We start from the raw sequence: 14,017 nt of genomic DNA on the forward strand, positions 1-14,017 counted from the left end.
TTGGAGAGCAAAGCTGGCATCTGTGTAGTGGATAGATGTAAGCTGGTACCATGATCAGTGGAGGCAGATACAGGTGGCACTGGGGTAGGCAAGCAGCTTGAGGGACATTCAGGGGGATTTTCAAGGGACAGCAGGGATTTTTCAATGTAAGTAGAGTACGATTCATTAACCAGAACAAAACCAAGGAAAGTTTCAGTGCCACATGTGGGGAATGAGACTGTGCATCCCTGGGGACTGCTATTTGATAATTACTATAAATTCATGGGAAAGGGCTCCCTGAAAAGATAATGTGTGAGAGTCTGCTGGGAATCCTAACTTTTAGGAAATATAAATTTTTTTAGTAGAGAAAAGTTGTGTTTCTCATTTTTCAGAGGGACTTTGTTCCTGTGAAAATCGTGCTGAGACAGCTGCAGTCATCAGAGAGACATCATAACTTTGCTTGTTAAGGTCATCTTCTGTTGAAAGTGTTTTGTCACGGAGTAGAGATGGCTACTTTCACTGCCAAAAAGCCACTTAAAAAGATTGACAAGAGAGATTAAAGAGGATACAGAAATTTTGGAAGACGTTCCTTTAACCTTTTAATATGGTGCCATCTTGGCAGTAGTGAGTCTATGGCAGGATTAGTTAGGAACCAAGCATTTCTGGAATTGTGTTCCTGGTTTTTTTGCCTCTTTCCATTTGAAGTATCAATTAAGAGCAATTTCACCAGGGCAGTAAAGCAAGAGAGTAAACAGTAAATAAGCAACAAGCAAAATTAAAAACAGTAATGAGCCTTATGAATATGGGAGTGTTATAAGGCTTGAAATGCATTTATTTTGGAGCTTAGCATGTTCTGGGAAAACTTGATGACTTTGTGAATGTATTGTCTCATTTTACATTGCAGAAATTCTGCTTATTGGCCCTGGAGGCTGACACCGACCCGACACCTGTGCCCAAATGTTTTCCAAACCTTGGCAGCGACAGGCATGTTCATTATGCAGCAGAGTTGTGGATCCATGTGTCCTCAAGGCAGGGGAGAGCAGCAGACTTTACCCTTGCAAGGAGAAACAGTTGAGTAGCAAAATGAGTGGGGCAGTGGATTTACTAACATGACCCATCTTCATGAAGACTGGTGCTTCCGTGTCTGTGCACCACTAGTGCCAACCACAGGTTAGGGGAACTTTGCTTTGGTAAGTGAATACTGGGTGCAGGAGATCTCATCAGAACTGGGAAACCTCAAGATGTTTAGTTTTTCTATCAGCTAAAGGAATTAATAAATTCATGTTTGTAGTGCCTTTTAGCATGGATCCTAGCTACAAATAGCATTTGCATATTGGGAAGAGAGTAGGTTTAGATTGCATATTGAGAAGACATTCTTCCTTGTGAGGGTTGTGAGGCCCTTGCACAGGTCCCTTAGAAGCTGTGGCTGCCCCATCCCTGGAAGTGTTCAAGGCCAGGTTGGACAGGGCTTGGAGCAACCTGGTCTACTGGAAGCCGTCTCTGCCGTGGCAGGGGGTTTGGAATGAGATGATCTTTAAAGTTCCTTCCAACCCAAACCATTCTATGAGTCTGGGATGGAAAAGCATTTGTTATTTTTTGAGGGCCCCTAAATAAAGTCTGACAGAGAAAGGTGAAACAGTAAAGATATATCCTGTGTTAAATAAGGTTTGTGATTATTCTGAATCATCTAAAAAAATAGTTCAGTGAAAACATATGCAAGATTAAACAGTTGTGCAATCCCCAGGGTTCAGCAAAGGAGACATTAGTGTTTTACCTATTGATAAGTTCAAGGTTGATTACTTTAGGAAAATGTCAGTTTTTCATTAAAAAAGCATTTTGCATAAGTGAAAATCCTGGTCTCTAATGTCACTTCCATGGTTTCTGTGTGGCCATATCTACAATAAGGATAGAATTTCATTAAAGCAAGGCCTGAAGCATACACAGGTGGATTTTATTTTTAAATAGGACTATCTATATAGATTATAAGAGGAAACTTTTGTGAATGTTGTATTTCAGAAGCACTGGTAAGCAATTAGGATCATCCATTTAGTGAATTTTGGTGGTCAGAAAGGCATTAGCTAGGATCAGGTTTTCTCATTCATCATACCCTGTTACTTATGGATAAACAAGGTGATACGGTGTCTTGTTAATTCTCAGATATCATTATATAATATAATTGTGTTCTTCAGAGGCTGTTGAAGGCCATTTCCAATTACCATTGTATATAGGAAACATTGGTTTTAAAACAGTGAGGTTAAGTGTGACACAGCAAACACAAAGCAATCAGGTCACTGGGGTGTGTGCTGTGTTGGGAGAACGGTTGTTTCTGTGTGTGTGCACTGCAGGAGAGAGCAATTTTGTGTATTGAAAGCTTGAACTGACCATGACAGTAAGAAAGGTATTTGGCTTTTTTGAAGACAGAATTCTAGATGCCAAGATCACTGGGTTCATGCTACTACCCAGATGAATTTGGGAGTGTGCCAAGAAACTAAAAGCAGCTGATAAACCCCAGAAAAGTTGTAAATCAAAAGCTAGAAAGCTTTTGAAAAATTTAAAAAGCGGGAAATACATAGACATGATCATATAATTCTGAAAAAGAGCTTTGATTGCCTCATGGAGACTTTTATATGCCAGCATATCAATGGTCAGACTCTGAGAGCTTTGCACTTTCTAATGAATATCCCAGTAGTTTGCATGTTTCTATGAATATTATCTCTCTCTCAAATGATGAGCTTAAAACCTTAACTTTGCTGGGGTTTTATGTGTATCCTTTAATCTGGACTCTGTATTGGTGGGATTATTCCCATGAATGAGGTTTTGCAGGCTTGGTCCCAACATTTATGTGACGGATTATATTGACGCATTTGCTACATCACTGGTCAAAATGAATTCAGCTGTGTTTGTGCACATGGTGCTGTGTCAGCTAGAACTCCCTTTCTCAGGAGATCGTCCAGTAAAGAACATGAATTAAATGCTGCACAATTCTTCTGTACCAAAGAAGCAAAAGGCAAATCTCAGATCCTCTCTTCTGCTGCTTCAAACTTCATTCAGAAGCATGATCTAATTGTTCTCCAACTATTGCTTCAAAAGCAAGAGCCCCAAATGCCACTCAGCTGTCAGTTCTAGAAACAGAAAAACTCATGCTGAATCTTTGGGGAAAAGAGAATGAAAAACTTTCTATAGGCTTTCTGTGCATCTTGAATGTGTGTTTTTAAACTGTTTCCCTGATCATTTACTCTTCTTTCTCCTTTCTTCTGTTTTAATGCTGTAAGATAATATAATGTCCATTGCTTATCATATTTCTGGCCTTTCCTATTTCTTTTCTTCTCTGAGTTTAGTGTGAGCTCTTACTTGGCATTATGGGTATGTGTATAATTAATTTTAAAAAACACTGTCAATTCTACTGATATCAAAAGTACTATTAGTATGCAATTAGTATGCACATACCTAAACATCTGGCTGAGCTGTAGCTTTATGCATTCAGAAATATGGATATTCTTGCAAAATCCATGGATTTCAATCCATATCAGTTGAACTGTTCCCATTTTCAGTAATGAGATTTTGAAAAGGCTCTGTATAAAAAAAAGTTTTAAGCTACTTGTACAATGGCCAACCTCAGAAAGCACCTGAAAAAATGTTTGCACACTAGGAAATTAATGCTACTAAAGAGCAATTCAGACCTGAAAACTATGGCAGATACCACAGCAGTCATCACAATTTGCATGCCATGAACTTTTCATGACTCTGTGCTTCTAATTTATCAGTTGTTCTCTTGCATAGAAATCAGTTAAATAAGTACAAGGTTTATTATTACATGCAGAAAACTGCATTAAAAGAAAACCTTACAGCTGCAAAGTTAGTAAATACCTAACTAAGTTAAGAATTAAGTTAGCAGCCTTAGTTCATCCCCTTTGCCTGTACTTACAGTGCTACACCCTGTTTCTCCTTGGCATGCAATCCTGGAGGCAGCCAAGAAGTTGAGGACCTGACAAGAGCAGGTAGATCAGCTGGTAGATCAGAGGCACAGCCACTGCAATGCTGGTAAGTGGCTTTTCCTGGGAGTTAGGGAGCAGGTGCATGAAGAGGATAAGTGGCCAAAGCTGCAATCCAGGGCTCTGCACGGGATCTCTGTCCTTTGGGGCTCGGGGAGGAAGGACGAAGAACAAGGACCCTGCTGAGCCATCCCTTGCTGCATCACTTTGTCCTCACACCCAGCTACTCGTTTGCTTCCCAGGCCCTGGGAACTGTGGCTGTGCTGCTCCTGCACTGCTGAGGGCATCCACCAAGGCTGCTGCTGCTTGAGGAACACCTCAACCAACTGGGAGTGTGATGGCTGTGCTGGCCAGGGCATGGGTGAGAGGCAAAGTATCTGGCTGCCCAGGGCTGGGGCCAGGGTCCAGGCTGGGCCTGGCAGCAGGGGCTTAGACTTGGCTTGCTCAAGGAGGGCTGTGGGCACCATGATGGCCTCTCCTGCCATGGGCCTTGGTGGCCATGCTGCTGACCTTCCTGCCTCTTCCTGCTGCCTCCAGTGACAATTTAGAGCTTGTCAGCCCCAACACTGCCAGCCAGCTGGCATCAGAGCTGTCGCATGGCTCTCTGGTGCCTAAAAGCAGCAGCGGCTCCTGCCACCCTGGGCCAGTCCAGGTTCAGCACCGACCAGGGAAACAACAGCTGGCACAAAACTCAACCAGCCTGAAAAATGTCACAGGATCAAACATGTACCAGCCCAGAATGTTGAAAGCAGCAGCCCCAGCACTGCCAGTCAGTCAGTGTCAGGGCTCTCCCATGGCACAGTTATACTGGGAAAGAGTTTGAATCTTTGGTCTCGTGCTCAGCTTTCACCCACAAGCATTCCCTGTAATGCTTCCTGCATCCGTTCTTGTCCCTATAAAATGAACAGCCAGTCTCTCTTTTAGGAGAGAAAGGCATAAGAATCTCCTCAGGACACACATGCAAACACCATGTCCCTGACAGTCCCAGCCCTGTTGGGCAGTGGTGGCTGCTGTAGCCCTGTGCTCGCTCAGTGCTTCCTGCCCAAACTCACTACAAGGGTGGCCTGCGAGTTTCTTGCTGGGTTCTGTGCTTTTGGTTTGTGTGAAGTCAATGTGCCTGGTTGGAGTGTGGCCTCATACCTTAATTGGTGGGCTCATTTGTATGCTCTGGGAAGATTTTGAGCTGTTGGGCAGGTGGGACTGAGAGCAGGGAAGGCACCTGGTTTTGGAGTCTCGTGTGATTTTGTTCGTGCAAGGACGCTGGCTCATCCCTGTTTGGTCCAGGTACATTTGCCTCCAAGAAAGGGAGAAGGCTAAAGGCAGCGTCCAGCAAGTCCTGGGCCTCCATCTGTCTTAACGTTCAGCTGCTGTCGACCCTCAAGTCCTTTTCTGCCAGACAGCTTTCCAACCTCTCTTCCCCACGACTTGAGTGTTGCCTGGGGTGGTTGTGTGTTGCGGCTGAATACCTGACAGGGCAGCTGCAGGAACCAGTCTTGTGCAGGTCTCTCTGTCACTGATGGCGGGAAAGCTGATGGGACATTGAATGGATCATTAAATCCAAAGCTTTCACTATTTTTCCTTGACGAGTTGAGACCCTGTGGTCAACCAAACTACCCGTAGTTGTGATCAAAAGTACACCTGTAGCTCAAAGTTTCTGGAACACCTCAGTTACAGAATTTGTCTCCGAGTCCCAATTCTCATGCTCATTCACTCTCTTTCCATTCTAGCTGTTTATTGGAGTGCTCCTACTGCATTTTATCTCATCTAATTCCCTCTCCCAGTCTCTGTAGTAATCCAGTTTTAATGTCCTTTTTTTCTCCACAGCAACTTGCCTGATCTTGGCATTATTTCCAAACATTTGAAGATAAAAGAGGAAGTGACTGAGCACATACTGAAGTTCATGGTAGCAGGACAAAGGTGATGCTCATATTGGAACTGAGAAGGATCTGCCTGGATCCAAGGAAAAATAAGTTTACTTAGATGATAGTTAAGTTTCAGAACAGGTTCAAAGTTGTGCACTCACCAGTTTTTGGACCTTTTCAAGATCCAAGTGGACAAAGCCATGAGAAATCTGATCCGAATTCTGGGCTGACCCTGCTTTGAGCAAGAGACTGGACTATAGAGCCAGCCTGAGAGATCCCACAACTCTCTGAGAGCATTGCCAGACCTCTGTTCTACAGTTCTGTAAGTTGCTACTAAGTATTGGAGAATTGGTTTGTTATGGTTTGGGGTTTTCTTTTTTGGACTTGCCTAATCTAATTTATTGAAGAGGGTTGTCCCTCAGATTCTTACCTTTGTTATTCTCCCTCTTTTATAATTTCAGCTTCCTTCCCTGCCTCTGTTTTTTACACTTTTGCCCTCAAGTTTGAGAATACAAAAGCCTTTAAAGGAATGAGTTACTAGAATTTAGTAACCCTGGCAAACTATCCAGTATTCTCTTTGATACATTTTTGAATTGAACTGTTTTGGCTGAGACTTTCAGAAAATAGTAATAATAATCTGGAGGCAAACACTCAGGAGAGAAAATTGTATCGTGATCTATTGTAGTTCCTTAAAGGGCAAATGAAAACTGTGTTATAATTAGAAGTAGGAACAGCTTCATCTATGATAAAGCTGATTGGGGGTTTCAACTATGATCTAAATCAATAAGAGATTCCTAGTAAAATGAAAAGGAAAATGTTTTTTTAATCAGAGGCATTAAAGAGATGTACTGCTAAACTTTCCCTGGAAAAATGGTTTGTGTATGTGTGCTTCTCTACACTCATGGACATGCAGGTACCTACCTGGAGAGGCATGAGGGAAAGCTTCCCTCCCCTCTTAAATGTAGCATGTAATTAAGGAAGCAAACTTAGTGTTTCAAATAAATATTTAGATATAGATATAAATATTTCAAATGAGAGATGAAGTTAATTGTAAGGGCTTTGTGTAATACAGTCAAGGATTTTGACTTAATCTAGCAGTTTGAAATATATTTTTATAATAATTATTAAGAATGTTGGGATGGCACAGTCCTTTATATTATACTTGTAAGAGATTAATTTGACTCATCTTAATGTTAGATAATTTAGCTAGCAATTTTAAAAATGCTAAATGAAGTGCAAAGGCATTGCAAATATTTTTAAAATTATGTTTTTTAAGCAATTTCAGTTTTTCTCGAATAACATTTTCCAGTATATTAATATTATATGGAATATAAAATGAATTATTGAGTTAGGTCCACACATTATTGATTACTATCCATCCTTGCAACTATTTATAGCATATACTTTTTTCATGTCTCAAATGTGTTTAAATTTTCCCTGGAGCTCAGTATCATTGATATTTTTAGTAATATTACTGTACAACTCACATTCAGTAAAACTTCACCTATTTATAGAGTTCAAAACCACTAAGTAGTGTAGAAAAAGTCTTTTGTTTTTCTCTGATTGGGATTTGGGTGTTAAATCTCACTTTGAAATCTTGTTCCGTGGTAAGGGAATCTAAACCTGTTGCTGAAATTTTCATTAGTTTTATAAGGAGAGGATTGTTTTGACAGAGACTCTGAAAAACTGAGTGGGTGAATTGGAGGGCAGGAGAGTCACCGAAAATGTCTTCAGTGAATAGACATGTAAAATTCCATGTGTTACAAACAGGGCTGGTACTGGGCTGTCCTGGGAGAGAGAATGTCAGGGAAAAAATGGTTGTAAAGCTCACTGCCAGTGGTATGGGTAAAATAACATAATAATGAAGAAAGAGTCAGAATCAGCAGGTGCTGGTGGTGCCTTTCCCTCACGTCACCTCCATGTTCCTGCTGGCCCAGTCGCCCTGGGCCCGGCCCGACAGTGGTTTATTGCCACCAAATTATTTCCATCCTTAGTATCCGGGGCTGAAGGGTGTCCACGATGGAGCAAAAACAGCAGGGAGGGCATTCCACGCACCAGTCCAGGCTGGGGGCTGAGCTGCTGGGAAGCAGCTCTGTGGAGAAGGACCTGGGGGTGCTGGTGGGGAACCCGGTGTCCCTGACCAGCAGTGTGTCCTGGGGGACAAGGCGAGGGCGTCCTGGGGTGCGTGAGGAAGGGCACTGCCTGCAGATCAGGGAAGGGATTCTGCCCCTCTCCTCAGCCCTTAGTCCAGTTCTGGGCTGAGGAGCTGGGCCTGTTTAACCCAGAGAAGAGAAGACTCAGAGGGGACCTCCCAGGGAGGGACCAGGCTCTGCTCGAGGGTGCCCAGCAGTGGGACACGAGGCAATGGGCAGAAAATGGAACGCAGGAAGTTCCACATGAATATGAGGAAAAAACTTCTTTACTTTCATGGTGACTGAGCACCGAAACAGGCTGCCCAGAGAGGCTGGGGAGTCTCCCTCACTGGAGATACTCAGAACCCACCTGGACACAGTCCTGTGTGATGTGCTTTAGGAAGACCCCGCTTGAGCAGGGAGGTTGGACCAGATGACCCACTGTGATCCCTTCCAACCTGACCCATTCTGTGATCAGGAGAGGATACACAGCCAAAAGCCATTTTAATTGTGTGGCCTGTTCTTTATGTCTTTTGAAAATAGAATGTGCTTCTTCCTTGTCTTTTCTCTCTAGATCTCAGAGGCATTTCTTCATAGTAGCTCTGTATTTAGGCAGCTACCTCATCATTATTCATCTAAGTCATCAAAATCATAAAAAGGACTAAAAACCCTGATATGTTATAAATAAAATATGGGAAGGAGGACAGTGATAAAATAAGAGTTCATATATTTGAGGGAATACCCACCCAAAAGCTCTTACATGGCAGTTGTAATGTTTTCTTATTGTTTGAATATTGCAATCAAAGAATAAGATGCAATACGATCAATAGTTAGAGCTGAAATCTTATAGATGTGTGACAATATATGTACTCAATCTTCATTCAAAATTCACACAGTTTGTATTTCCTCCACTGTAATTGCCTCTGTAGTGTGGCTTTCAATAGCTGTAAATTAACTCTGTCATAATTGCTTTCTTTTTTTTTTTCCCCTTGAATATTTCTATCCTTGCTGTAAATTGTATTTCTGTTACTTCCAGTATTGATATTATGATGTGTCCACTAAGACAGCACAGTATCTGGACATGTATATATCTTTTTGGAATAGTTTTCTTTCACCCTCCCCCATTTTATTGGTACACTTGATTTCTCTTGGCTCTGAGCCCAGTTTGGTTTAATTTTTGTTTATTCTGTACAGGATTCCAGACTGTGCTTTGAGATGGGCACTGTATAAATTAATAAATAAATTCAGTATATGCTTGCTTTTAGTGGTTTGCTTGGCACATCTGTTTTTCAGAGGTTTCTAAATCTTCCTGATCTGCAGAAGATATCTTTAGTTACATACGATTAGGGAGAGTATCATATTTTTAACATGTACAGGGTTTCCCATTAAAAAGTCATCATTTACTAACAGTTACACTGCTCTGGCATATTGGATGCTGCAGTATGTCTCAATAGTTGGAAAGTAGAATAATGGTTCTATTAAAGACAATATGGGTATCTTAACTATGGTATATACTTGTGTTTTTGATGCTGAAAACTTGTTTTGAACTCAGAATGTTTTTAAGGATTTGTTGGGTTTTTTTTTAATAATCTCTGCATACATAAATATAGATGTTGCATCCTTTTGAAAATACTGACATCCCTTCAGTATTGCAAAAGCTTTCACAGGCAGAACTGTAACAAAACATTGTTCAACACATTGCTTATAGCCAGTTGCATTGCTTTGGCATAACCAAAATTATTTTAATGGAAAACTAGGGGCATTTCCCATTAAAAATTGCTAATTTTCATGATTATTTATGTCAAGGTATCAAAAAGCTTTTTCAAGAAATATTCAGCAAACATTGTGGCACTAAATTAAACCATAAGTAGCTCAGAAAAGAGAAGAGACTGCCACTGAGCCAGGCAGCAGTTAGAGAGCAATGGCAGAGTTGGTTCTGCAGGAGAGCAGGAGATTTGAGTTGTGCAGAGATCTAAAGCTGAGGTCAAAGACAACGTTTGTGAGGAAAGGGAAAAACCCCCATTTACTGAAGTGTATAAGTCTCAGGGGTTTCCCTTCTCATACTGAAGCCAGCATCATAAACTGCACTGCTCACAGAGCACCACATTCTTCCAGTGATGTAAATGGAACAAATAAGTTCTATTTATGAGTTGTGGGTTACAATTTTTATTGCAATACTTGAAGTGAAGGTGGAGAGAAAGGGAGGCACAGGGAGAAGGGTGGTGTGCAGATCAACATATACAAAATGAGCACTAAGGTAAGGATATCTCAGGTATCTTTTGTAGGAGATCAAATGGCATATTTTTTAAAGAATCTAATTAGACAGGTGAAGAACATCCTTTGGAGGCAATGTGGTAGGCAGAGGCATACTTGTGAATCCAGTGGACATTAGAGTCTGGCTGGAGCACTGAGTTTATCAGCACTGTGAAGAGTCAGTGCTTTTAGGCAGGCCCACGTAAGGAGCTCTCTGTGAAAGAACTATTGATGGCTATGAGGGTGGCAATCATAGCCATAAACGATGGGATTAGGTGCTAACTGAGCTTAGATTCTGAAGGATCTCAATTTTGTGTTAGTGCTTTCCTCTTATCTAAGACGGCTTATGGGTTTAACCTGAAGTCTTTAAACAGCCTCTTGCTAGTCTAGACAAGCCTTTCCAGATGTGCAATTAGTTCCTGGGTAAGAAAACACAGATAATTTCAGCAAAATCTGTGCATCTGAATCTTCACAAATATGTTCATCAGCAGTGTTTGGAGATAAGACCTTATAGATAAAATAAAAAGGGAAAATGTGTGGAAAATAAGTTCCTATTTACAAAATACACATGGTTAAAAAAAGGGAGAGAAAGAAAGGGACAGAATCATGTGTCTGGATACACCAGCACATATTAAAAAGCAGTGGTGCTGTGCACCTTAAATAAAGCCACATAAACCAACCTAAAACCTCCTCCATTTGCGGAGGGAATACATGGAAATATTTCTTTAAAAACATATTTGAAATTTAAACATTTTCTGTCACCATGACCGTAAGTAACCCAGTCCATTGCCACAGGGATGCTCAAGAGTCAGAAACATGGTGATGGAACAGAAGAAAAGGGACAAGAATGGGAGCAGATTTAAAATGGTGCAGGCAGGCAACTCTTTGAGTGGCAATGTTTCCCATTTCTTTCCTAAGCACATCCACACTTAGTTTCCGAGAAAGCAGGAAGGACACTTAGGCAAATTGCCAACCAGATGGTGCAATCGAAGAGGAGGAATGCATTCAGAAGGGCAGTATAACACAGAATTAAAAAATCCTATCATTTGGTTTTCTGCTACAATACAGGACAAAATTCACATGGAAATAAAAAATGTTAACTATACACTCATGGCTTCTAGTCATCTTTCTGTCTTGGCTTCAGAAAAACTTCCACCTTTGAGCTCTCCTGTGATATCCCCCACTCTGAAGTAATTTAATGTGTTCCAATTTTATGTTTCTTGCAGATTTTTTCAAAACTGCCTTATTATTGCCTAAATATGTTTCTGACAATATACAAAATTTCACTGTGATAGAAGGATGAAGCCGATTTTGAGGACTTGTACAGTTGTTGCTCTTATATATTATGGAGAAAAGAAAATAATACTTGCTTTCTAGACTTCTATATAATCAATAGATAAGGTAATATCAGTGTGGAATTAGTGACAGACCAAGGAATTATACCGTTTCTCATATTTCATGTAATTTCCAGTTTATTACTGAAACTACCTGGTATGTTTGCATTTTGTCTTTGGAATAATTTTATATTCTTTTTTACTTAAAATGTGTTTTTATTTCACTTACAATGTATTTTTATTTATTTCGTAATTTGGCTCTTTTCAAAACCAGACTGAGTGTGTATTGCATGTATTATGAACATATACAGATTCTCACCCTGCTCCTCTGACTTGCTTTTAAATTTCAGATGATACATATAGAAATGTGTGAAGTTTTCTAGCGAGAATATTTGATAGTTATTTTAATGTAATTTTTGCTTATTAGTAGCATAGTTTTGATTACGTGATTGGATGCAACAATTTCATGTCGATACATAATCAGAATTTGACAAATCTAGTCATAATTGAAGAGAGGAAGCCATATCCTGGCAAAAATGTAGGAGCCAGCCATCTGTCCTGAAGATTGTCAGCCTTTTTGTTATGTATTTTATGTCTATATCTTAATATTCTATAAATACATATTTGGAATATCTATCCTCTACCTTTAATCTTGTGAATGGCTCCAAATGAGATTCAGCTACAGCATGTTAACGTTACCTTCATGAATCTTAACAAGAGCTGCCTCCTTCTTTCTCTGTCCAGTCTTACTTGGTCTTCATGTAGTGCTCTTGACAAACAAATGCTTGTGAGCTACAAATGAAAAGGAAGAGTGTAATGAATTATATAAATTCTTTATTATTTTTTAAATTTAATTATGGGAGCCCTTCTTTGTGATTTCATGACTTGGATTATAGAAAGCCATGTTGCCATTTTTGTTTCTTCAGCTTCCTGAATTCTGAATCTATTTATTTATCTTGCAGATTTTTTTTTTTCAGTAGCTAAAATCCAGTCTGGTTTGTGAGAAACCAAATGTGATCTTCATTCTTTCCTTCTTGGAAATCCCTTCCAGTTATAAAGATTTTACAAGTGATTTTTGACATTGATGGGCATAGAACAAGCTCTGTTGTATTCAGATTACATTCTCTGTAGCACATGTATAACCTTATTTTTCTCCCAGGTGGTCTGAAGAATATTTGAGATTTTACCTGTAATACAGGGTTGGACAACCAGAGACAATGCTGCATTCAGCTGGTAGAACTGCCTTACTGATAGAGTCACTGTCAGGGCTTTTTGTGAAATTCACATTACTTCTGGTGGTTTTATCTGCTGGTGGAAGAAACTAAAATCCAGAAAAGGCAAGTGGAGATATAAACCCCTCAGTGACAGTTTCCAATCAGTTTGAGTTCCTCTAATCTTTTGAGTTCTTAAGTTAAATCAGCCATTGCTTGAGATTTTTTGTGTTTGTCTGAAGAGGCCAGGGGCTTATTTTTAATTACATCAAGGTCCCCAAAGGTTTTGTCTTTGTCCATGGTAAGTAGTTTTATCTCCACTTTATCTAGGTAAGAGCGAACTTCACACTTGCCAGGCTTTTCTGGGAGAGTCAACTACTTTTGAGCTACTGTTGTTTGCTAGAGAAAACACCAGAAGAACTAGCTGACAACTCATCTGTGGACAAATAGAAGAGATTGTTGTCATGCTCTATGTGAAAAGGGCAATAATGTCTTGAAAGCCAAGCTGGACAGTTGAAAATCATAAATATCAAGCAGTGTCTTGTAATGGGACCAGAAGTATTGCAGATATCACAGTGTTGACATCGTCAGTGTTGGTAGTTGTTAGGGGGACAGCTGGGCACCATGTACTTTTGTTAAATAACAGAAGTTTAGGAATTCCAATTCCATTGACTTCAGGGGAAAAACAGAAAAAACCCACCCAAACTGAATGAGGAATTATTAGGAGAGAAATAGAAGACAAATTGGAAAACATGACTGTCTGTGTAGAGCTGTGGTACAATCTGCTTCTTCGGTGCTCTGAGTAATTCTCATGCTCCCATTTCAGAGTGCATATGTGAAGAGTGATAAAGGTGATCAGGCTCATGGAGCAGTTTCTGTGTGATAAAAGAAGTTTGACAATCTTCAGCCTGGAGTGGAATCAGCTGACGGAGAATTTGTTAGAGATCTACAGGACTGGGAATGACATGAAAAGGGTAAGTGGAAAATGACTGTATCCTCTTCACGTGGAAGAGCTGAGCATCACGTGAAACTAATAGTGCAGTTCAAAACCAAGGAAACAATTTTATTTTTCCGTACTCAGGTGTTAAGTAAGTTATGGAACTCCATTTCAGAGGCCGTTAAGGGTGCTGGAAGTTGACACAGATTCAAAAGTGGACCAAACAAGTTCACGGAAGGAGACTCTATTCAAAGTTATTGAATAAAAATGTGCCAACTCTGGGTCAGAAAATCCCTTAGCCATAAATGAGTGGAAGC

At 40.3% G+C, this 14,017-nt stretch overlaps 2 long non-coding RNA genes across 2 annotated transcripts in view; both read left to right on the forward strand.

The window, feature by feature from the left end:
• The first annotated feature begins 5,714 nt into the window (after positions 1 to 5,714).
• On the forward strand, positions 5,715 to 13,731 carry LOC108504141. The gene is made up of 3 exons (XR_001877009.1): positions 5,715 to 5,888; positions 6,016 to 6,155; positions 13,590 to 13,731. It is a non-coding gene; the product is annotated as an uncharacterized LOC108504141 (long non-coding RNA).
• Positions 13,732 to 13,942: 211 nt separating this feature from the next.
• Positions 13,943 to 14,017, forward strand: part of LOC108504143 — a 17,935-nt gene continuing 17,860 nt past the window's right edge. The window contains exon 1 of the long non-coding RNA XR_001877012.1: positions 13,943 to 14,017. This exon is cut by the window's right edge and continues 17 nt beyond it. This is a non-coding gene — a long non-coding RNA (uncharacterized LOC108504143).

The sequence above is a fragment of the Lepidothrix coronata genome, unplaced genomic scaffold, assembly GCF_001604755.1.
Source record: "Lepidothrix coronata isolate B3197 unplaced genomic scaffold, Lepidothrix_coronata-1.0 Scaffold153, whole genome shotgun sequence".
Classification (NCBI taxonomy): Eukaryota; Metazoa; Chordata; class Aves; order Passeriformes; family Pipridae; genus Lepidothrix; species Lepidothrix coronata.